Source organism: Somniosus microcephalus, chromosome 1 (assembly GCF_052327205.1).
Source record: "Somniosus microcephalus isolate GS21.2 chromosome 1, FLI_Smic_1.0, whole genome shotgun sequence".
NCBI classification, from domain to species: domain Eukaryota; kingdom Metazoa; phylum Chordata; class Chondrichthyes; order Squaliformes; family Somniosidae; genus Somniosus; species Somniosus microcephalus.
The window spans coordinates 130,027,699-130,044,581 of record NC_140987.1 but is presented as its reverse complement, the minus strand read 5'-3'; the positions used below and the strand labels follow the sequence as shown (position 1 = coordinate 130,044,581).

Below are 16,883 nucleotides of genomic sequence, written 5' to 3'. Positions count from 1 at the left end.
CCATCCTACATAAATTCAAACTTACCCAGAGCTTCACCATCCACATTCTAATCCATAGTGAGTCCCACACACATATCAGTGTTATCCTTGCCAATCTCCACTGGCTTCCTAACCCCCAGAACATTCATTTCCAAACCATTGTCTTTGTTTATAAAACCCTTCATGGTTTTGCTACATCCTACTATGGCAGCCTCTTCCATCCCTAGGTTCCATTCATCACCTCTGCTCCTCAGACTCAGCTCTAGGTGTTCCTTCCACTCCATCATTGGCATCAGAGCCTTCCTAATGCCCTCTACCTTACCATACCTTTCCCCAATTTCCAAAGCCTCTTCAAATCCTATCTTTTCAACTGCAGCAATTGAATTCCTTTGTTCACTCCATAATCCTCTTCCCAGATTCCTGCCTGGTGTCCAGTCCCTTCTTTGTAAAAAATCTTGGCGCATTTCATTATGTTAAATAAGTGCCATTTGTTTTTGTAATTTACTCGGCATCAGCGGCTTCTACTGGGATCCTGTTCCACGTATTCTATCTTTACTCTTATCTATTTCTGTGGCTCTCTCCTGCCCTATTTGTTTTAATCAGTTCAATAAAGGAGCTCTCCCATCTTCAGCCTTGGCTCAGTGATAGAACTCTTTTTCTGAATCAGAAGGTCGTGGGTTCAAGCCCCACTCCAGAAACTTGAAAACCTAATCAAGGCTGACACTTTAGTGCTATACTGAGGGAGTGCAGCACTATCAATTTTTTGGATGAGACGTTAAACCAAGGCCCTGTCTGCTCTCTCGGGTGGGTGTAAAAGCAATATTTGAAGAAAAGCAAGGAGTCTCTCCAGGTGTCCTAGCCAATATTTATCCTTCAAGCAACATCACTAAAACAGATTATCTGGTCACTTATCTTATTCCTGGTTATAGGACCATGCTGTGTGCAAATTGGCTGCTACATTTCCCTACATTACAACTTAGTCTAAACTTCAGAAGTACTGAGATCATAAAAGGGTCTATATAAATGTAAATTCTTTGTTCTTTTCTAATATTAACTCACGCAAACTGTTAACTTGTCTTATTTTTCAGATGCTGACAGCTCTGCTGTGTGTTTCCAGCATTTTGTTTTTATTCCACATATTTTCACTACTCTGTACATCAACTGAGCCAATCAGAATGTTCACCCAACAAGTATTAAAATGTAATATTTGTCCACAGGCCTTTTAGTTTTACGGGTTAACCCTTCGAGCACCTCTGGCACCAGTTATTTCTTCATGTGCGATGAGGTGACCAGGATCACAGACAAGATAATTCAGTAAGCAAGGGCACTTCCTGGTTTGATGCTTCAAACACTTTAATAGTTGATATGGCCACTTTTACAGCATGGCCACATCAATACCTACAGCTTGAGCTTTGATGAGCTGAAAAGCACCCTTTGGAGAGATGAAATTGTTGACATGGATCTCATCACCTTAAATAAATGGTCAGACCCAGGGACAGAGAAAAACATAAGAAAAAGTAAACCAATAAAGTTCATCCTCTATTGCTTCAGCTCTCCTATTATAGTAGCCAACTACATTTAATGGGCAAAAAATTCGACAAGGCCGAAAATGGGCACAGGAATCGCGATGTGTGATCTGCCTGCGCATGTTGAAAGTAATGCAGGCAGATCTTCATTGTTCCAGTTTTAAATTTACTTTTCACTCATTTAAATTTATGTCTTCTGGTCCAACTTTCCCAGCTTAGATTGAAGTAGTATTCTGGGCTTATCGTGTCTGTAACATTTAATATTTTATATACTTCGATTAGATCCCCTCTTTCTAGACTGTAAAGCTCAGCCTGCTCCAATCTTTTCTTATCACTCCTCCTTCTTACGCTTGGGATCGCTCTTGTTGGTGTTCTCTGCACACCCTCATTGCAATACCCAATTTCCATTGCGAGCTGGAAACTTAAAAGAACATTTTCTGGAGCTGTGGGTGCTTTCCAGGTTCCGAACAATTCATTGGTTTTTCACAGGTCGAAATGCCATCCTCCCCCATCCATCCAAAACTAGCGAAACTGCCATGGGAAGGAAGGGGCATCATCAGACCAATGCAAAACTGTTCAATATTGTTCCTAATCCACACATCAGTGACCTTGCAAGTTCTTACAATTACTGCACAGGCAAATACACGTTTACTTTTAAAGATTTTTTTTGTTCCATTTGTCGATCTCCTGTAGTGTTACACATTAATGTTAAGTGTAGTCTTCTGGTTAAGTAGGGTTAGAGGTGAGGTGGGGGTAATTATACCAGGACACACAGGTGTAATTAAGACCCCATTTTACCTAACAGGGAAGAGGTAGGCTATTACATCACATATATAACTGTGTCAGTCTGCATTCATTTTTCAGACAAGAGGGAACCAAACAGGTAGCAGCGGCGGCAGGCGGGCGGACCTGCAAGGGACGAGGCGGCTGAGCGGCGGCGGTTAAAAGCGGCTCCGAGACCAGGTAGGCCTCAGAGCAGCGGCGGCAGGCGGGCGGACCTGCGAGGGACGAGGTGGCTGAGCGGCGGCGGTTAAAAGTGGCTCCAAGACCAGGTAGGCCTCAGAAAAGCGGCGGCAGGCAGGCGGACCTGCGAGGGACGAGGCGGCTGAGCGGCGGCGGTTAAAAGCGGCTCCGAGACCAGGTAGGCCTCAGAGCAGTGGCGGCAGGCGAGTGAACCTGCGAGGGACGAGGCGGCTGAGCGGCAGCGGTTAAAAGCGGCTCCGAGACCAGGTAGGTCTCAGAGCAGCGGCGGCAGGCGGGCGGACCTGCGAGGGACGAGGCGGCTGAGCGGCAGCGGTTAAAAGCGGCTCCGAGACCAGGTAGGCTTACTAATCTCCAATCTCCGAGCTCAGAGGGAGGAAGTAAAAAGTAATCGAAGTGTGACATCACCAGAAAGCAGGTAGGTGATTGGTTGGTGAGTATTTCTCTCTTTTTAAACTTTAACTCTGTGGTTTATAGTTACTAAGGTCTCTCTGGTGTAGCGGGGACTGTTGGTAAACCATTTAACTGTAGTGTAATTGGTGGGATTGATTGATTTAATTTAATTTCAATTAAGTAAAGGGTAAGTCATGGCACGACAGCCCGGCCACGTGGTATGCTCCTCCTGCGTTATGTGGGAACTCAGGGACACTTCCTGTGTCCCTGACAACTACGTGTGCAGGAAGTGTATCCAGCTGCAGCTACTGACAGAATGCATTGTGGCACTGGAGCTGCGATTGGATGCATACTGGAGCATTCATGATGCTGAGGACGTCGTGAATAGCACGTTTAGGGAGTTGGACACACCGCAGGTAGAGGTTGGACAGACAGAAAGGGAAGGGATGACCAACAGGCAGAGTACTAGGCACAGGCAGGTAGTGCAGGGGTCCCCTGTGGACATCCCCCTCTCAAACAGATACACCACTTTGAGTACTGTTGGGGGGGGATGGCTTATCAGAGGAAGGCAGCAGCAGCCAACTTCCTGGCACCAGGGGTGGCTCTGCTACACAGGACAGGAGGAAAAAGAGGGGTAGAGCTATAGTAATAGGGGATTCTATTGTAAGGGGAATAGATAGGCATTTCTGCGGCCGCAAATGAGACTCCAGGATGGTGTGTTGCCTCCCTGGTGCAAGGGCCAAGGATGTCTCAGAGCGGCTGCAGAACATTTTGGAAGGGGAGGGTGAACAGCCAGTTGTCGTGGTGCATATAGGTACCAACGATATAGGTAAAAACCGGGATGAGGTCCTAAAAGCTGAATATAGGGAGTTAGGAGGTAAATTAAAAAATAGGACCTCAAAGGTAGTAATCTCAGGATTGTTACCAGTGCCACGTGCTAGTCAGAGTAGAAATAGAAGGAGATTTCAGATGAATACGTGACTAGAGGAATGGTGCCAGGGGGAGGGATTCAAGTTCCTGGGACATTGGAACCGGTTCTGGGAGAGGTGGGACCAGTTCAAACCAGATGGTTTGCACCTGGGCAGGGCTGGAACCGATGTCCTAGGGGGAGTGTTTGCTAGTGCTCTGGGGGAGGGTTTAAACTAAGATGGCAGGAGGTTGGGAACCTGAGCAAGGGGACAGAGGAAAGGGAAACAAGGATAAAAGCAAAAGAAAGGAAGGAGAAAAACAAAAGTGGCAGTCAGAGCAATCAACGGTTTAAATCAAACATGGCCACAGTAAATAATAATTTTAATAGGTTTAAGAGTGTTAAAAAAATAAGCCTGAAGGCTTTGTGTCTTAATGCGAGGAGCATTCGTAATAAGGTGGATGAAATGGCTGTGCAAATAGAGGTAAATGAATATGATTTGGTTGGGATTACGGAAACGTGGCTCAAGGATGGCCAAGGCTGGGAACTCAACATCCAAGGGTATTTGATATTCAGGAAAGATAGGCAAAAAGGAAAGGGAGGTGGGGTAGCATTACTGGTTAAAGAAGGGATTAACACAATTGTAAGGAAGGATATTAGCTCTGATGATGTGGAATCTGTATGGGTAGAATTGAGAAATAACAAGGGGCAGAAAACGTTAGTGGGAGTGGTATATAGACCTCCAAACAGTAAGGCGGAGGTTGGGGATGGCATTTAAAGGGAAATTAAAGAAGCGAGCAATAAGGGCACAGCAGTCATCATGGGTGACTTTAATCTACATATAGATTGGGCTAACCAAATTAGTAACAATACTGTGGAGGAGGAATTCCTGGGGTGTTTATGGGATGGTTTCCTGGACCAATATGTCGAGGAACCAACCAGAGATCAGGCCATCTTAGGCTGGGTATTATGTAACGAGACAGGATTAATTAGCAATCTTGTTGTACGTGGCCCCTTGGGTCGGAGCGATCATAATATGATCGAATTCTTCATTAAGATGCAGAATGAAGTAGTTGACTCAGAGACTAGGGTCCTAAATTTAAATAAAGGAAACTATGATGGTCTGAGGTGCGAGTTGGGTAGGATTGATTGGGGAATGTCACTCAAAGGGTTGACAGTGGATAGGTAATGGCAAACATTCAAAGACCACATGGATGAACTACAGAATTTGTTCATCCCAGTTAAAAGGTGACTCAACCGTGGCTAACAAGGGAAATTAGGGATAGCATAAGATCCAAGGAGAGGACATATAAATTGGCCAGAAAAAGCAATAATCCTTAGGATTGGGAGCAATTTAGGATTCATCAAAGGAGGACAAAGGGATTAATTAAGAAGGGGAAAATAGAATATGAGAGTAAGCTTGTAGGGAACATAAAAACTGACTGTAAAAGCTTTTATAAATATGTGAAGAGAAAAAGATTGCTGAAGTCAAGCGTAGGTCCCTTGCAGTCAGAATCAGGGGAATTTATAATGGGGAACAAAGAAATGGCTTACCAACTAAATACATATTTTGGTTCTGTCTTCACAAAGGAGGACACAAATAACCTCCCAGAGATGCCGGGGAACATAGGGTCCAATGAAAGGGAGGAACTGAAAGAAATCAGTATTTGTAGGGAAATGGTGTTAGGGAAATTGATGGGATTGAAGGCCGATAAATCCACAGGGCCTGATAATCTACATCCTAGGGTACTTAAGGAAGTGGCCCTAGAAATAGTAGATGCATTGATGATCATCTTCCAACATTCGATGGAATCTGGAACAGTACCCATGGATTGGAGGGTAGCTAATGTTACCCCACTATTCAAAAAAGGTGGTAGAGAGAAAACGGGGAATTACAGACCGGTAAGCCTGACATCGATAGTGGGGAAAATGCTAGAGTCCATTATAAAAGATGTAAAGCAGAGCACTTGGAAAACAGTGACAGGATCAGAAAAGTCAACATGGATTCACAAAAGGTAAATCGTGCTTGACTAATCTACTGGAATTTTTTGAGGATGTAACTGGTAAAATAGATAAGGGAGAACCAGTGGATGTGGTGTATCTGGACTTTCAGAAGGCCTTCGATAAGGTCCCGCATAAGAGATTAGCGTGTAAATTTAAGGCGCATGGGATTGGGGGCAAGGTATTGACTTGGATAGAGAACTGGTTGGCAGACAGAAAGCAAAGAGTTGGAATAAATGGGTCTTTTTCCGAGTGGCAGGCAGTGACTAGTGGGGTGCCGCAGGTATTGGTCCTTGGACCCCAGCTATTCACAATATATATTAATGATGATCTAGACAAGGGAACTAGATGTAATATCTCCAAATTTGCAGATGATACAAAGCTGGGTGGGCGTGTGTGCTGTGAGGAGGATGTCGAGAAACTCCAGGATGATTAGGACATGTTGGGTGATTGGGCAGAAACATGGCAGATGCAATATAACGTGGATAAATGTGAGGTTGTCCACTTTGGTGGCAAAAACAGGAAGGCAGATTATTATCTAAATGGCAATAGATTGGGAGAAGGGGAAGTGCAACGAGACCTGGGTGTCCTTGTGCACCAGTTGCTGAAGGTAAGCATGCAGGTGCAGCAGGCGGTTAAGAAGGCAAATAGTATGTTGGCCTTCGTAGCAAGAGGTTTTGAGTACAGGAACAAGGATGTCTTGCTGCAGTTGTACAGGGCCTTGGTGAGACCACATCTTGAGTATTGTGTGCAGTTTTGGTCACCTTATCTGAGGGAGGATGTTCTTGCCATGGAAGGAGTTCAGCGAAGATTCACCAGGCTGATACCTGGGATGGCAGGGATGACGTATGAGGAGAGATTGGGTCGATTGGGCTTGTACTCGCTGGAATTTAGAAGAATGAGAGGTGATCTCATTGAAACTTATAAAATTCTGACAGGACTGGACAGACAGTCTCGATGCAGGAGGGATGTTCCCGATGGTCGGGGAGTCCAGAAACAGGGGACACAGCCTAAGGATAAAGGGTAGGCCATTTAGGACAGAAATGAGGAGGAATCTCTTCACCCAGAGAGTGGTGAACCTGTGGAATTCTCTACCACAGAAGGCGGTGGAGGCCAGTTCATTAAATGTATTCAAGAAGGAGTTGGATATATTTCTTAAGGCTAAAGGGATCAAGGGGTATGGGGAGAAAGCAGGGACAGGGTACTGAATTTGGATGATCAGCCTTGATCAAATTGAATGGCGGAGCAGGCTTGAGTGGCCGAATGGCCTACTCCTTCTCCTATCTTCTATGTTTCTATGTTTCTATGTTAGCAGTGGGGACATTGCTGTTGGCTTCAGCATCCTTGAGCTGGCAGGAGGGGAAATCAACTAATGTTCTAATTTCTGAGTTCTAGTCAGTGATCCCTGTTGGAATGTGCATGTAAATGAATACGTACCAGCACCCGTCTCCGCCCCCGCCTCAGCTCATCTGCTGCTGAAACCCTCATCCATGCCTTTGTTACCTCTAGACTTGACTATTCCAATGCTCTCCTGGCCGGCCTCCCCCCTTCCACCTTACATAAACTTGAGCTCATCCAAAACTCTACTGCCCGTATCCCAATCCACGCCAAGTCCTGTTCACCCATTAGTCCTGTGCTCACTAACCTACATTGGCTCCCGGTCCGGCAATGCCTCAATTTTAATATTTATTCTCATCCTTTTTTTCAAATCGCACTATGACCTCGCCCCACTCTTTCTCTGTAACCTCCTTCAGCCGTACAACGATCTGAGATCTCTGCACTCCTCAATTTTGGCCTCTTGCGCATCCCCAATTTTAATCCCTCCACTATTGGTGGCGGTGCCTTCAGCTGCCTAGGCTCTAAACTCTGGAATTCTCTCCCAAAACCTCTCCATCTCTCTAGCTCTTTCTCCTCCTTTAAGATGTACTTAAAACCTACCATTTTGACCAAGCTTTTGGTCATCTGTCCTAATATCATCTTACGTGGATAGGTGTTAAATTTAGGATGATAATCGCTCCTGTGAATCAACTGCAGACGTTTTACTACATTAAAGGCGCTATATAAATGCCAGCTGTTGATGTTGTGAACACCAGGGCCAGATTCTGTTCTGGTGACCTCTGTCACTTGGTCACGTAGTCCACACATCACAGTCACTGACTAGACTTAGAGCTAAAGAATGATGTGAGATACTTGAGAGCTGCCAGCACCCACAGAACTGTACCTCAGCATGAATCAGCGCCTTCAGGAGAGGACAGCAAAAACACATAGGGGGAAAAAACATTTATTTTACATATGCTCTAAAATGAAGTCAGCTATTGGTAACAGTCCAGACTAAACTTCACTGAAATAGTGTAGGTTTAAAAGTATGTATACTGTGATTTCAAAAGTCATTATGGTGGAGTCTTGTGATAAAAGGCACAACATAAAATGTATTTTGTTGTTTCTGCCTCTCTATGATGATGTTTAGAAATATGTCTTGATTCCAGAGGATTAACAAAACATGGAAAGGACATTCTGTAATTGTAAGCAGGATTGCAGAATCTGAGTAGAATTTATCCATTCAATATAGAGTGAAGGTTAAAGACACCACCTGCACAAACACTCAGCACAGCCTTCACTGTGTCAGCTGTTGAAACATATTGGCCAGTTAGGTATTAAAATGATTGGTTTTGGATTCTGTTCAAAGCAAAAGTTAAGTGAGTTGGGAAGCCTTCTGGCTCAATTAAAAAATGACTACATCAAAGGGAAACATTCGTCTCAGTAAGTTTGGACCATGCGATTGAGAAATAAATATGAGTGATTTAAAAAAAAAAGAAGACTAATAATGAGTTCACTGCCAATAAAACAAAAGCTTCTGCTGTCTACCGTCATTTAGTGGGTGGCACAACATATGGGATATTGGAGTGCAGTTAGTTATTAATGTTAACTGATGATATATTGCCCTCTGATTCCAATATGGTGGCTACAACAATGCAAGTATATTGGTAACTTATGTTTCATTTTAAAACATACACCCCAAAATGATACAAAAGGAAAATACTCTGGATGCTGGAAATCTGAAATAAAAACGAAGTGAAAGGTGTCTCTCTGGGATGTGCTCAGCACCTCGTTAAAAAAGTTAATGAAGTAGCTGAACGCAGAAGATCTGAATTGATAGGTGTCTGCAAGACCAGAAAATCACATACATATTTTATAATAATTAAAATAATATTGTCACAAAGATAAATATTAAGACAGAACTGGAAGAGTACTTTGAAAGTTTCTTCATTTTAACACCATATTTCACTATTGATAGCCATACGTTACACTGGCATAAAATTTCCAGGTGAACAGGATTTAGATCTCACATTTTACAAGCATGTACTGCTACTTTCTCTTAATGTCATAACAATTTTAAACTTCATATTTTATACATTGACCCTTTGTTGAAATATTGAAGGCTAACTTCTGCAATTAGTAGGATTACATAAGAACATAACATAAGACGTAGGAGCAGGAGTAGGTCATTTGGCCCCTCGAGCCTGCTCCGCCATTCAATAAGATCATGGCTGATCTGATCTTGGCCTCAACTCCACTTCCCTGCCCGCTCCCCATAACCCTTGACTCCCTTACCATTCAAAAATCTGTCTATCTCCACCTTAAATATATTCATTGACCCAGCCTCTGCGGCTCTTCGGGGAAGAGAATTCCAAAGATTCACAAACCTCTGAGAGAAGAAATTCCTCCTCAGTTCTGATTTAAATGGGTGCCCCCTTATTCTGAAATTATGCCCCCTAGTTCTAGATTCCCCCACAAGGGGAAACATCCTCTCTGCATCTACCCTGTCAAGCCCCTTCAGAATCTTATTTGTTTCAATAAGATCCCCTCTCAGTCTTCTGAACTCCAGTGAGTACAGGCCCAACCTGCTCAACCTTTCTTCATAAGACAACCCCTTCATCTCCGGAATCAACCTCGTGAACCTTCTCTGAACTGCCTCCAATGCAAGTATATCCTTCCTTAAATAAGGAAACCAAAACTGTACACAGTACTCCAGGTGTGGTCTCACCAACAGTTGTAACAGGATTTCCCTACTTTTATACTCCATTCCCTTTGCAATAAAGGCCAACATTCCATTGCCTTCCAAATTACTTGCTGTACCTGCATGCTAGCTTTTTGTGATTCATGTACAAGGACACCCAGATCTCTCTGTACCTCAGCATTTTGTAATCTCTCCCCATTTAAATAATAATTACCTTTTTTTATTTTTCCTACCAAAGTGGATAACCTCGCATTTTCCCACATTAAACTCCATCTGCCAGATTTTTGCCCACTCACTCAGCCTATCTATATCCCTTTGGAGATTCTTTGCATCCTCCACTCAATTTGCTTTCCCACCTATCTTTGTATAATCAGCAAATTTGGCTACATTGCACTCAGTCCCTTCATCCAAGTCATTAATATAGATTGTAAATAGTTGAGGCCCCAGCACTGATCCCTGCGGCACCCCACTAGTTACTGTTTGCCAACCTGAAAATGACCATTTATCCCGACTCTCTGTTTTCTGTCAGTTAGCCAATCCTCTATCCATGCCAATATATTACCCCCATCCCCGTGAGCTCTTATCTTGTGTAGTAACCTTTTATGTGGCACCTTATCAAATGCCTTCTGGAAATCCAAATACACGACATCTACTGGTTCCCCTTTATCCACCCTGCTCGTTACATCCTCAAAGAACTCCAGCAAATTTGTCAAACATGATTTCCCTTTCACAAAACCATGCTGACTCTGCTTGACTATATTATGATTTTCTAAATGTCCTGCTACCACTTCCTTAATGATGGACACCAGCATTTTCCCAATGATAGATGTTAGGCTAACTGGTTGATAGTTGCCTGCTTTCTGTCTCCCTCCCTTCTTAAATAGGGGCATTACATTTGCAGTTTTCCAGTCCGCTGGGACCTCTCCAGATTCCAGGGAATTTTACATAAGAACATTAGAAATAGGAGCAGGAATAGGCCACTTGGCCCCTTGAGCCTGCTCCGTCATTCAATAAGATCATGGCTGATCTTGGGTTCAAAGCCACTTCCCTACCCACTCCCCATAACTCTTCACTCCCTTATCTTGGAAAAATCTGTCTATCTCCACCTTAAATGTATTTAATGACCCAGCCTCCACAGCTCTCTGGGGCAGAGAATTCCACAGATTTACGACCCTCTGAGAGAAGAAATTCCTCCTCATTTCAGTACTAAAAGGGCGACCCTTTATTCTGAAACTATGCCCCCGAGATCTAGATTTCCCCACGAGGGGAAACATCCTCTCTGCATTTACCTTGTCAAGCCCCCTCAGTATCTTATATGTTTCAATAAAATCACCTCTCATTCTTCTTAATTCCAATGAGTATAGGCCCAACCTGCTCAACCTTTCTTCATAAGTCAACCCCCTTATCTCTAGAATTAACCTAGTGAATCGTCCCTGAACTGTCTCCAACGCAAGTATATCCTGCCTTAAATAAGGAGACCAAAGCTGTACGCAGTATTCAAGGTGTGGTCTCACCAATACCATGTACAGTTGTAGCAGGACTTCCCTGCTTTTATACTCCAACCCCCTTACAATAAAGGCCAACATTCCATTTGCCTTTTTGATTACTTGCTGTACCTGCATGCTAACTTTTTGTGTTTCATGAACAAGGACCCCCAGGTCCCTCTGAACTGTAGCATTTTGTAATCTCTCTCCATTTAAATAATAATTTGCTTTTTTATTTTTCCTGCCAAAGTGGATAACTTCGCACTTTCCCACATTATACTCCATCTGCCAAATGTTTGCCCACTCACTTAGCCTGTCTATATTCTTTTGCAGATTCTTGGAGTCCTCTGCACAACTTGCTTTCCCACCTATCTTTGTATCATCCGCAGGTTTGGCTACATTACACTCGGTCCCTTCATCCAAGTCATTAATGTAGATTGTAAATAGTTGAGGACTCAGCACAGATCCCTGTGGCACCCCACTAGTTACCGTTTGCCAACCGGAAAATAACCCATTTTCCCGACTGTTGTGTATGTACCTTTAAGGGAATAACTGGTCTCAGACTGCAGTACCGGCAGTGACCACCCCTGTATAAAAGGCCCTAGCAGGCTTCTGTAGTTTCAGTTTCCAGGTTGTCTCCATTCAGTAAAGACTTGTTATAATCAACTCCTGCAGTCCGTGTCTCAATTATACACGGACATAATACTGGCGACGAGTAAGAAACGAACTTACCTGCAACTCGGCAGCACCTCAGACAATGTTATTGAAGGTCGAAGCCAGAAGAAAAAAAAAAATCCAAAGAAACTGGAGAAACGGGCGTCGACCGTGGGCAACCGCCCTCCAAATCATCGAATTGAAAAGTGCAGGAGAGACTGTCGAGAGCCAGGCTTGGTTCTCCAGTCTGTGGTTTCCCAGCTAATCGGGCTGGTGGCAGGTAGTGCACTGATCCTTCCTGGGCTGCGGCGGGCTAGAGCTCGATCGGGTGGCTCTGCAACAGGGCCGGGCAGCGAGTCGGGAAGCAAAGAGAGAGAGAGAGGGTGGAGCACACAGGGCGCGGCCGGTGCTTCGAAGCCGGGCAGCGTTCGGACCTAAGAAGAGGGAGGGAAGTGCCCCAGAGGGTCTGCTACATGACGGGAATGGTTCATCAATTAACTGAGCAAATATTGAAGCGCGATAGAAAAATAAAAATACCGCGGAGCGCGGCGTTGGCAGCAGCGATCGGGGAGGCGCGAAGACCATAGGGCGTCACCATTACAGGATAGTAAAATAAATATAATCACCAGCAACAGCGTTGGCTGCAGCGGCAGCGGCGGGAAAGCGTGGGAGGCGCCATCTTAACTCGGCGGGGAAGAAGGAAAAGCACGGGAGGCGCCATTTTGATCCATCGGGGATGAAGGCAAAGCACAGGAGGTGCCATCTTAGATTTTCAAGATGCCAAAGACTGGCGATATCACTGCCTTCGATAATGCAATAGGAGACTGGACCACGTATGTGGAAAGAGTCGAGGTATATTGCGAGGCAAACGAAATAGCCGATGAGAAAAAGGCATCGGTATTGCTAAATTTAATAGGCGCAAGAACGTACGGCCTATTGCGGGACCTGATTACTCCAGCTAAACCGAAGGCAAAAAGTTTTAACGAAATTGTTGCTATCCTACAGGAACACCTAAATCCTACACCGCTGCTGATAGCAGAAAGATTTAAATTCCACAGGAGAAATCAGCATAAAAATGAGAGCAATGCTGATTACCTTACGGAACAACGCAAGCTATCAAAGCACTGCCAGTTCGGAGCAGGACTGGCAGATACCTTACGGGACAAATTTGTCTGTGGACTCCTGAGTGAAGGAATCCAGAAGAGGTTACTCTCAGAGAAAGAGCTGACGCTAGATAAGGTTTCAGCGTGGCAGTATCGTACGAAGCAGCAGCAAGGGGAGCTGCGGAAATACAACAAAAGCCACAGGAATACGGCACCCACGAAATGACACGGGGATTTGCAAAATGTTATCGCTGCGGCAGAACAAACCATGACCAGAAGGACTGCTGGTCCAAGGACAAAATATGCAGGCAATGCAGAAAGATGGGACACATTGCACGAGTTTGCAGGTCTGGGAAGAAGACCAATGACAACAAAAAGGCTACTAAGGAACCGTACAGGAAAGTACAAAAGATGACGGACAGTAGTTCCAAAGACCAGATGAGCGATAGTGAATCCGGGAACAAGAGACTAAGCTGTCTCAAACTTTACAACGTAATCGCAAAAGAGGATCTCTGAACAATTTGGGTCACCCTCACGATAGCAGGGACCCAAGTCAAAATGGAATTGGATACAGGATCAGCTCTAACCGTCATGAATCGACGAGACTACGAGCGGCTATTCTCATACATACCCTTGAGAGAGACATCCATTGTCTTGAAGACGTATACGGGGCAAAAAGTATACCCCAGAGGAAAAATAAGGGTGCCTTTCGAATACAACGGCAAGAAAATACGGAAATTGTATCTCTACATTCTGCAAGATGGTGGACCACCGTTATTGGGACGTGAATGGATCAGAAAGATAAGTTTAGACTGGCACTCCATTCAGGCACTGACGGTGGCTGGTAAAAAGGATGACGACGTCACTCCTGGACGATTGTCAACAATCTTAGCTGACGCCAAAGAGGTATTTCAACAAGAACTGGGCACTCTTAAAGACGTAACCGCCTCGATAAAAATAGAGGAGAATGCAATTCCCAAGTTTTTCAAAGCAAGACCGGTACCATATGCAATTCGCCCAGCCGTCGAGGCAGAGCTGGAGAATCTGGAGACTGCAGGTGTGTTATCTAAGGTAGACTGGAGTGAGTGGGCAACACCCATCGTTCCTGTCGTGAAGAAAACGTTAAACAATAAGTCTGAGGAGCCAAGGAAGGTTCGCATCTGTGGGGACTTCAAGGTGATGGTGAACCCAGTCCTTCACACAGTACAATATCCTCTTCCAAGGATAGAAGATATCTTCGCCTCACTATCTGGAGGGAAGCGTTTTACAAAAATTGACCTAGCACAAGCATATTTGCAGATGGAGGTTGAAGAATCCTTTAGGAAGCATCTCACGATAAACACTCACAAAGGTCTTTACCAGTATAATCGACTGGTATTTGGAGTAGCATCAGCTCCGGTGATATGGCAAAGAGCGATGGAACAAGTCCTGCAAGGGATTCCAGGGACTCAGTGTTACTTAGACGACATCCTAGTGACAGGTGAAGATGACAGTGAACACCTTGCCAACCTAGAGCAGGTGCTCACTCGACTACGTGAACATGGGCTACGAGCCAATCGCCCCAAATGCGAGTTTTTTAAGAAACAGATATCGTATTGTGGCCACGTGATTGATGAAGAGGGGTTGCATAAGTCCCCTGACAAAATTGAAGCGGTAGTTAAGGCTCCAGCGCCTGAAAATGTGCCGCAACTGAGGTCATTCCTCGGATTGGTGAATTACTACCATAAGTTTTTGCCGAATTTGTCCACAATTCTGCATCCACTGAACGCCCTACTACGAACGGGAGTAGCATGGAAATGGAGCGATGCATGTAAGCGGGCCTTTCAGAAGAGTAAGCACCTAATCACTTCAAGAGAAGTATTGGCTCACTACAACCCATCACTACCGATAAGACTGGCGTGTGATGCGTCTCCCTACGGCATTGGGGCGGTACTGTCACATAAATTCCTTGATGATTCAGAGAGGCCAATAGCTTTTGCGTCACGCCCGTTAACTTCAGCCGAGCGTAACTACGCCCAGATTGACAGAGAGGCCCTCAGCCTGGTGTGGGGGGTGAAGAAGTTCAATCACTACCTGCACGGTCAGAAATTTACTCTACTAACTGATCATCAACCTCTCGTCTCCATTTTCAACCCTCAGAAGGGCGTACCGATAATGACGGCACAACGGCTACAGAGGTGGTCCCTTTTCCTAGGGGCACACCAATATGACATTGAGTACAAAGGAAGTAAACAGCATGGGAATGCTGATGGATTGTCGCGCCTACCGTTGCCGACGGTGGAAGAAGAACTGGCAGTGGATCCAGTGGATTTATTCCACTCGACAATAGTCGAATGTCTCCCTGTGACGAATGCAAACATAGAAAAGGAAACACGAAATGACCCAACACTCTCCTGGGTCTATGATTTAACGGTGAAGGGATGGCCAGCACATGGCGAACCATTGCTGCCAGCATTCTCGCTGAGAAGAGAACAGCTGTCAGTGTGCAGAGGAACCTTGATGTGTGGATCCAGAGTAGTAATTCCACCCAAATTGAAGGATAGAGTGCTCAATGAGCTTCATGAGGGTCATCTGGGAGGGGTAAAAATGAAGAACTTAGCCAGAGCGTTTGTGTGGTGGCCGGGAATCGATAGAGAAATCGAAGAGATGACCAAGAGCTGTACAGGATGCCAGAAGGTCCAAAACGCCCCACCACAAGCCCCTCTACATCCATGGGAGTGGCCCTCATCTCCATGGCAAAGGGTGCACATTGATTTTGCTGGCCCCTTCATGGACTCGATGTTTTTAATTGCGGTGGATGCACATTCAAAGTGGCCAGAGGTAATAAAAATGTCCTCAACCACCACAGAAAAAACTATCACAGTCTTATGAACCATATTCGCCAGGAATGGGCTGCCTGAACAGATTTGCTCCAACAATGGACCACAGTTTGTGTCTGAAGAGTTCCGGAGGTTCTTAAAGAACAATGGTGTTAAGCATTACACATCCGCCCCATATCATCCAGCCACTAATGGATTGGCCGAGAGGTTTGTTCAAACATTCAAGAAGGCTATCAAGGCAATGTGTAATGAAGATATACCCCTACAACACAAGGTGGATAACTTCTTGTTTGCCTACCGGAATGTGAGGAAATCTACATGATATAAGGGGTTAATTTCAAGTGCTTGCTGGGTAAAAGTTTTCAGACTTGACACTGGGCAAGTGTCGATGTGTAACTAGAGCTATTGTAAGTACTCGGACTGCAGCCAGGAACAGATGTCTACCCACCTAATGAGAATGTAGAAGTGGAATAATGAGTTTCTTTGATGTACCAATGACCTGATAACTTGTGACCGAAAGCAAAGCTTGCCTCCCTTATATATGATTAAAGAGGACCTCCGGTTACACGATTCATGCCCTGTTATAGATTAACGGTTGACTTATGTGTCCAGGATCCTTCTGTCAATATGTTATTTCTACCTGATGATTAATCTAAAATGTATCCCGATAGAGGAACAAAGGGATTTCAATCAAACTTGTTTGTTACACTGTATAAATATAGAACGTTTACACTGTATCATTGGAATAGTAGCCTCACCCCTTGAGTGGAGGTACTGATTCCCCTTGCAAGAGAAGTTAAATAAAAGGCCTGTCCGTCTGACGAATCCAAGTGTGTATTGAGTCATTACCCAGAGCTAAGAAGTAAGGCACTTCTACAATTTGGAGGTTCCACCGAGATGGCTTGCTGTACCAATTGGTGAGTTAACAGACGCCGAGTACGTTGCTCGGTTGGGAAAATCCCATCGGCCGAAGGTGGTGTTTTGCCACATTTTTGGGACTTTCCCTGCCATAAGCATA

General features: G+C 44.7%; 1 long non-coding RNA gene across 1 annotated transcript in view; it reads right to left on the bottom strand.

The window, feature by feature from the left end:
- Window positions 1-1,204: 1,204 nt before the first annotated feature.
- LOC147124360 (uncharacterized) overlaps window positions 1,205-16,883 on the bottom strand; it is a 55,611-nt gene continuing 39,932 nt past the window's right edge. The window contains exon 4 of the long non-coding RNA XR_015079778.1: window positions 1,205-2,036. This is a non-coding gene — a long non-coding RNA (uncharacterized LOC147124360). The remainder of the gene's footprint in view (window positions 2,037-16,883) is intronic.